Genomic DNA, 7627 nt, shown 5'->3' on the forward strand with positions numbered 1-7627 from the left:
CAACTCACGCCACCCGGAACACCACAGCGTAATGGTGTGTCCGAACGTCGTAATCGTACTTTATTAGATATGGTGCGATCTATGATGTCTCTTACTGATTTACCGCTATCGTTTTGGGGTTATGCATTAGAGACAGCTGCATTCACGTTAAATAGGGTACCATCTAAATCCTTTGAGACGACATCTTATGAACTGTGGTTTGGCAAGAAACTAAAGTTGTCGTTTCTTAAAGTTTGGGGTTGCGATGCTTATGTGAAAAGGTTTCATCCTGATAAGCTCAAACCTAAATCGGAGAAATGTGTCTTCATAGGATACCCAAAGGAGACTGTTGGGTACACCTTCTATCACAGATCCGAAGGCAAGACATTCGTTGCTTAAGAATGGATCCTTTCTAGAGAAGGAGTTTTCTCTCGAAAGAAGTGAGTAGGAGGAAAGTAGAACTTGATAAGGTAACTGTACCTGCTCCCTTATTGGAAAGTAGTTCATCACAGAAATCTGTTCCTGTGACTCCTACACCAATTAGTGAGGAAGTTAATGATGATGATCATGTAACTTCAGATCAAGTTACTACCAAACCTCGTAGGTAAACCAGAGTGAGATCCACACCAGAGTGGTACGGTAATCCTGTTCTGGAGGTCATGTTACTTGACCATGACAAACCTACGAACAAGCGATGGTGAGCCCAGATTCCGCAAAATGGCTTGAGGCCATGAAATCTGAGATGAGATCCATGTATGAGAACAAAGTATGGACTTTGATTGACTTGCCCAATGATTGGCGAGCCATTGAGATTAAAATGGATCGTCAAGAGGAAGACGGACGCTGATAGTAGTGTTACTATCTACAAAGCTAGACTTGTCGGAAAAAGGTTTTTTGACAAAGTTCAAAGTGTTGAACACGATGAGATTTTCTCACTCGCAGCGATGCTTAAGTCTGTCCGAATCATGTTAGCAATTGCCGCATTTTATGAAATCTGGCAAATGGATAAACAAAACTGCATTCCTTAATGGATTCATTAAAGAAGAGTTGTATATGATGCAACCAGAAGGTTTTGTCAATCCTAAAGGTGCTAACAAAATATGCAAGCTCCAACGATCCATCTATGGACTGGTGCAAGCATCTCGGAGTTGGAATATACACTTTGATAAGTTGATCAAAGGATATAGTTTTATACAGACTTGCGGTGAAGCCTGTATTTACAAGAAAGTGAGTGGGAGCACTACAACATTTCTGATAAGTATATGTGAATGACATATTGTTGAATTATTCTGCAAAGCATAAAGGAGTTTTTGAAAGGAGTTTTTCAAAGAAAGACCTCTGTGAAGTTGCTTACATATTGAGCATCAAGATCTATAGAGATAGATCAAGACGCTTGATAAGTTTTTTCAATGAGTACATACCTTAACAAGATTTTGAAGTAGTTCAAAATAGAACAGTCAAAGAAAGAGTTCTTGCACGTGTTACAAGGTGTGAAAACGAGTAAGACTCAAAGCCCGACCACGGCACAAGATAGAAAGAGAATGAAAGTCATTCCCTATGCATTGGCCATAGGTTCTATAAAGTATGCCATGCTATGTACCAGATCTATTGTATACCCTACACTGATTTTGGCAAGGGAGTACAATAGTGATATAGGAGTAGATCACTGGACAGCGGTCAAAATTATCCTTAGTGGAATAAGGATATGTTTCTCGATTATGGAAGTGACAAAAGGTTCGTCGTAAAAGGTTACGTCGATGCAAGTTTTAACACTTATCTAGATGACTCTAAGTCTCGGTCTAGATACATATTGAAAGTGGGAGCAATTAGCTAGAGTAGCTCCGTGCAGAGCATTGTAGACATAGAAATTTGCAAAATACTTACGGATCTGAATGTGACAGACCCGTTGACTAAAATTATCTCACAATCAAAACATGATCACACCTTAGTACTCTTTGGGTGTTAATCACATAGCGATGTGAACTAGATTACTGACTCTAGTAAACCCTTTGGGTGTTGGTCACATGACGATGTGAACTATGGGTGTTAATCACATGGTGATGTGAACTATTGATGTTAAATCACATGGTGATGTGATGGGTGTTAATCACATGGTGATGTGAACTATTGATGTTAAATCACATGGCGATGTGAACTAGATTATTGACTCTAGTGCAAGTGGGAGACTGAAGGAAATATGCCCGCTACCTCCTTAAAAAAGGCAGGTGCTTACCAGTCCAACCCGACGCACGCCGCTCAGTCGCTGACGTCTATTAAACTTCGGCTGATGCATACGACGCAGAACGCCCATACTATGCCCACGCGATGGTTAGTGCTATCAGGCCAGAGGCCCCTCGGATCAAATATCCAAATCGTAGTGGATTGGGAATGCGCGGTAACAAGCAAAGACTCACGAAAGATGTGACCCCGTTGCCCCGTCTCGAGGACTTGTGGCAAGGGCTAGGAATGCCCGGCCACGCCTCGTAAGTATCTCGCGGGCACCTTCCAGGTCAACCCGACTCCACATCACTCGCGGGTACCCCTCAGGGTCGACCCGCCTTTCCAAGAAACAGCTGTAAAGTCCAAGTATCCGTGTGTCCAAACATCAAGGGGAAAACCCGGGGAATCATCCCCGGTGAATTCCACTCGATGTAATCATCAAGGTGAACGTAAGAGGAACCACCCCCAAGGTTCACACTTGAGGGGTTGCACAACAGAGTCGTATCGGAAGTGGTTAAGGCGGAATCACCCTCGATGACCACGACCGAATAGCTACACTATAGGGTTAACATCAGAAGTGCTGCAGAGGTCTCACCCTCGGCACTCGATAGTAACTCTGCAGAGTCGAGCAACAAAAGGGGCGTGATGTGATGTGAGGTGTCGGGCTCTGGTCGTCGATCACGTTGATCGAGTCGTCGATGATGAAGCAGGGGCAACAAGGACAAGGTGGGGGTCACTGGTGGATCACTAACCAACCTATACTAAGCAGTTTAGGATAAGCAGGTAAGGTATAATGAGCAGGTTACAAAAGCAGGCTATGCATCAGAATAGGAGCAAACAATAACAATAGCAAAATCTAATGCAAGCATGAGAGAATGGAATGGGCGATATCGGGATGATCAAAGGGGGGCTTGCCGGTTGCTCTGGCAAGGAGGGGTCGTCGTCGACGTAGTCGATCACAGGGGCGGCATCGATCTCGGGGTCTACCGAAGAGAAGAGGGGGAAGAAACAGTAAATATAAAGCAAACAGAGGTACCACTAAGCATGACAAGACGATAAGCAGAACTAGGGTCGACCTAACGTAGTACTGCACGACATAGGTGAAGGAGGAATTCAACCGGGAATGTATTCCCGGTTCCGGACCTGTGCTAGACAGATGACCGAAGGGGGAATGTTCCATGTTCAGCATGCTAGGGGCATGTGACAGATGAACGGACCGCGTATTCGGAAACGTTGGATTTTTGTGAGCAACTTTCATGTAGAAAACATTTTCATCGGAGCTACGGTTTAATTTCTATGAATTTCTAAAGGCTTAAACATTTTTTGGAATTAAATAAATTAACATAAGGGTTTATTGCGTCAGCATGATGTCACAGTGACATCAGCAGTCAGCAGGGCGGCTGACCAGGTCAAACCTGGTCTGTGGGTCCAGTGGGACCCACATGTCAGCCTCTGTTAGTCTAATAGTGTATTAAACTAACTAATCTAGGTTAATTAGCTACTGGAACCCACCTGTCATAGGCAAATGACTAAACTAATTAAGTTTTAATTAACCTAATATCCGGTGGGGCCCCCATGTCAGTGGATGGGGCTGCCTAGTCAGCACAGTTGACTAGGTCAACTGGGGGCCAGGGGCCCCGCTGGCAGTGACCCAGGGGGTGGCCCCGGTCGGCCACGTCAGTGCGGGCACCGGCGTCTAGCCGCCGGTGGCAAAAACCACGGCGGAGGCATGGGTCAGCGGGGGGATTTGGCTACAGGGCGTCTCCGGGCTCGTGTCCTAGCTCGATCGATCGAGTGGACGAAGCCGCATCGTTCTGCGGTGGTGGCCCGGGCGGGGAGTGGCCGGAGCCGTTGCCGACGACATGAACGGCGGAGACCTGAGGCACGGCGAGCTCGCAAACGGCGCAATGACGAGCAAAACAAGCGGTGCTGAGCACCTACGACGTCTACGCGTGCAGACGAGCATGATGGACATGCTTGCGCGGGCGTTCGGTCACCGGAACATGGCCGGAGGCGAGCTCGGACATGTGGGGAACGACACCTACGAGCGCGGCAACGGCGGGAAGACGGAGGGGAGAGAGGCGAGGCTCACCGGGCGGCTACGTAAAGCCCTTGGAAGGTTAGTAGCAGTAGCAAGCATCGCCGGAGTCGACGGGGATCGTCGGAGCAGATGCGGAAGGAGGGTGGCTCGATCCGCTGCCTGCGGTGCTCCCCGGCTTGCGCTCGTGGACGGGGACGAGGTAGTCGACGACGGCGGAGCTGACAGGCACGATGGCGAGGTGAGGAGGTCGCGGTGGCCGCGAGTTCTACGGCGGCGAGGCCATGGCGGCGCTCGGATGTGGTGGGGAACGAGGGGGAGAGCGAGGAGGGAGAGAGGGGAGTGGAAGAGGCGGAGTGGATGAGGGGAGAGAGCGGGCGAGTGGGGTGGCAGAGCAAGTGGAAGGGGAGCCCGAGGCGTCGAGGGGATCCTTATCCCCCTCGTCGACGGCGAGGTGGTTCGGCGGCGACGCGCGGGCGCGCGCTCTCGGTCGGTTGAACAGGGGGGAGGGGAGAGCGATCGGGGAGGTAGGTGGGCCGGCCTGCTGGGATGGGCCGAAGCCCAAGGGGAGGCCAGGGGCTCTCCTACCCCTTCTCCTTTTCTTTTCCTTTTTTTTAACTTTTGCTTTTCCGTTTTAGCTATTTTAGGCCACTTAGACATTTTGCAAAAATTGTTGGTTCACCACCAGTATTACCAGAAGAATATGTTCCACATGATGAACATTTTAGTTTTCATGTCTGAGCATTTTTTTAATTTCACACATAAATTCAAATTGAATTCAACTCGAATTTGAAATGGAATATTGATCAAAGTGACCAAGCACTGTTATAGCGAAAATATTAGCTTCATCTCAGGGATTACTGTAGCATCATTACACCGGGGTGTTACAGAAGGGTGTGTTTTATTAAGTATCCGGTTCTAGTTGTCATAAGGTCAAGGTACAGCTCCAAGTCGTCCTGTTACCGAAGATCACGGCTATTCGAATAGATAAATTTCCCTGCAGGGGTGCACCACCTTACCCAACACGCTCGATCCCTCTGGCCGGACACACTTTCCTGGGTCATGCCCGGCCTCGGAAGATCAACACGTAGCAGCCCCACCTAGGCACAACAGAGAGGTCAACACGCCGGTCTAAATCCTATGCGCGCAGGGGTCTGGGCCCATCGCCCATTGCACACCTGCACGTTGCAAACGCGGCCGGAAGAAGACCTAGCCTCCCTAATACAAGAGCAGGTTTTCCAGTCCAATCCGGCGCGCGCCGCTCAGTCGCTGACGTCACGAAGGCTTCGGCTGATACCACGACGCCGGTTGCCCATATCTTGTCCCACGTGGCGTTTAGTGCGTATAAGGTCAACGACCCAACTCAGATCAAATACCAAGATTTCGTTAAGCATGTTATTATGAAGTAACCGCGGACGCCGACCAGGGCCAGGCCCACCTCTTTCCTAGGTGGTCCCAACCTGCCCTGTCGCTCCGTCACAAAGGTTCACTCAGAGGGCCGTCGGACAAACGTCCTTTCGGTTCCAATCCGTGAATCACTCGCGGGTACTCTACGAGCCGATCCGACTTTAGTCACCACACGTAGCATATAATATGTATATAAGTATATACCCGTGATCACCTCCCGAGTGATCACGGCCCGATAGTATAGCATGGCAGACGGACAAGAATGTAGGGCCACAGATGGAATACTAGCATCCTATACTAAGCATGTATGCTTGCAGGTAAAGGTAACAATAGTAGTAGCAAGGACAGGCTATGCATCAGGATAAGATTAACGGAAAGCAGTAACATGCTACACTACTCTGATGCAAGCAGTAGAGAGAAAAATAGGCGATATCTGGTGATCAAGGGGGGGGGGGGGCTTGCCTGGTTGCTCTGGCAAGAAGGAGGGGTCGTCAACACCGTAGTCGTATTGGGTAGCAGCGGCGTCGGTCTCGGTGTCTAGCGAGAAAAGAGGGGGAAGAAACAATAAATACAATGCAAACATATGCATGACGGTGCATGACATGACAATGAGCGTTGCTAGGGGTGCCCAAACACGGTACGAGGTGATACCGGTGAAGGGGGAAACATCCGGGAAAATATCCCCGGGGTTTCGCGTTTTCGGACAGATGAATCGGAGGGGAAAAGTTGCGAGTTTGCTATGCTAGGGATGTGTGGCGGACGAACGGGCTGCGCATCCGGATTCGTCTCGTCATTCTGAGCAAATTTCATGTACAAAGTTTTTCCATCCGAACTACGGTTTATTTTATATTAATTTTCAAAGATTTAATCATTTTAGAATTTACTTAATTATTTTAAATCCACATTATCCAGAATAGTGTAAGCTGACGTCATCATGACGTCAGCAGTCAACAGTGACCATTGACCGGTCAAACTGACGTGTGGGTCCCGCATGCCATACTCTGTTTAATCTAATTAGGGTTTACCTAATCTAATTACTGTTTAATTAATTAATACTAGTTAATTAGGTTAATTAAACACAATTAATTAAGTTAATTAATTAATATATATTTTTAACATTCTGTGGGTGGGGCCCCCTAGTCAGTGGCCCATAGGGCCAAACGGGTGATGGGCGATTCGGGCACAGGGGCGCTGCGGGCGTGCGGGTTAACGGGCGGAGCAGAGGGCTCCGCCCGGCGAGTGGAGCGGAACGGAGCCGGGGGGCGAGCCCAGCACGGCGGCGCGGGGTAACGACGAGCAGCGCCAGCAGCAAACCAGCAGCAGCTGGTGGGGGGGAGCGGCGTGCGGCGAGCGGCGCCAGGGTGGAGCTCCGTTGGGCGTGCGGGGCGAAGCGCGGGCGAGCGTCGACGTGGATGCGAGAGGAGGCGCGCGAGCGAGGCGGGTGCAGGGGAGCGGACGGCGACAACAGGGCGCCGGAGCGGCGCGACGAGGGGGCGTGGCCGGCACGGGGCGGCGGGCACGGTCGGACGGTGCGGCGCGCTACCGGCAGGGGGCGTGAAGGCGCGGGCGGGGGACAGCGGGCGCGGCCGGAGGCGTTGGCGACGGCGAGCGAGCGGCGAGGCGCGCTGGTCGGCAGCAGGAGCAGCGGGGCGCGGCCGCAGGCGGGCTAGGCGGCGGTCAGCGAGGGGGAGCAGCGCGGGGCGGGCGCACGCGTGGTTGAGGCCACCGCGAGCGGGCGGCGCGAGCTGTGATGCGAGCGTGCGAGCGCGCGCGCTTCGGCGCGGGCAGGCGCGGCCAGGAGCAGGGGGTGCGTCCGCGCGAGGGAGCAGCAGTAGGGGCGGTCCAGTCGCGGCTGTAATGGCCGGGTTCGATGCGGGCGACGAGGTGGAGCGCCGACGACTTCGGGCACGCAAGGGGGCACGGTGTGCGCGGGGGCAGAGGGGAAGAGGCCGGGGGCCTCACCGCGGTTCTGTAGGGAACGGG

This window comes from Aegilops tauschii, chromosome 1 (genome assembly GCF_002575655.3).
Source record: "Aegilops tauschii subsp. strangulata cultivar AL8/78 chromosome 1, Aet v6.0, whole genome shotgun sequence".
NCBI classification, from domain to species: Eukaryota; Viridiplantae; Streptophyta; class Magnoliopsida; order Poales; family Poaceae; genus Aegilops; species Aegilops tauschii.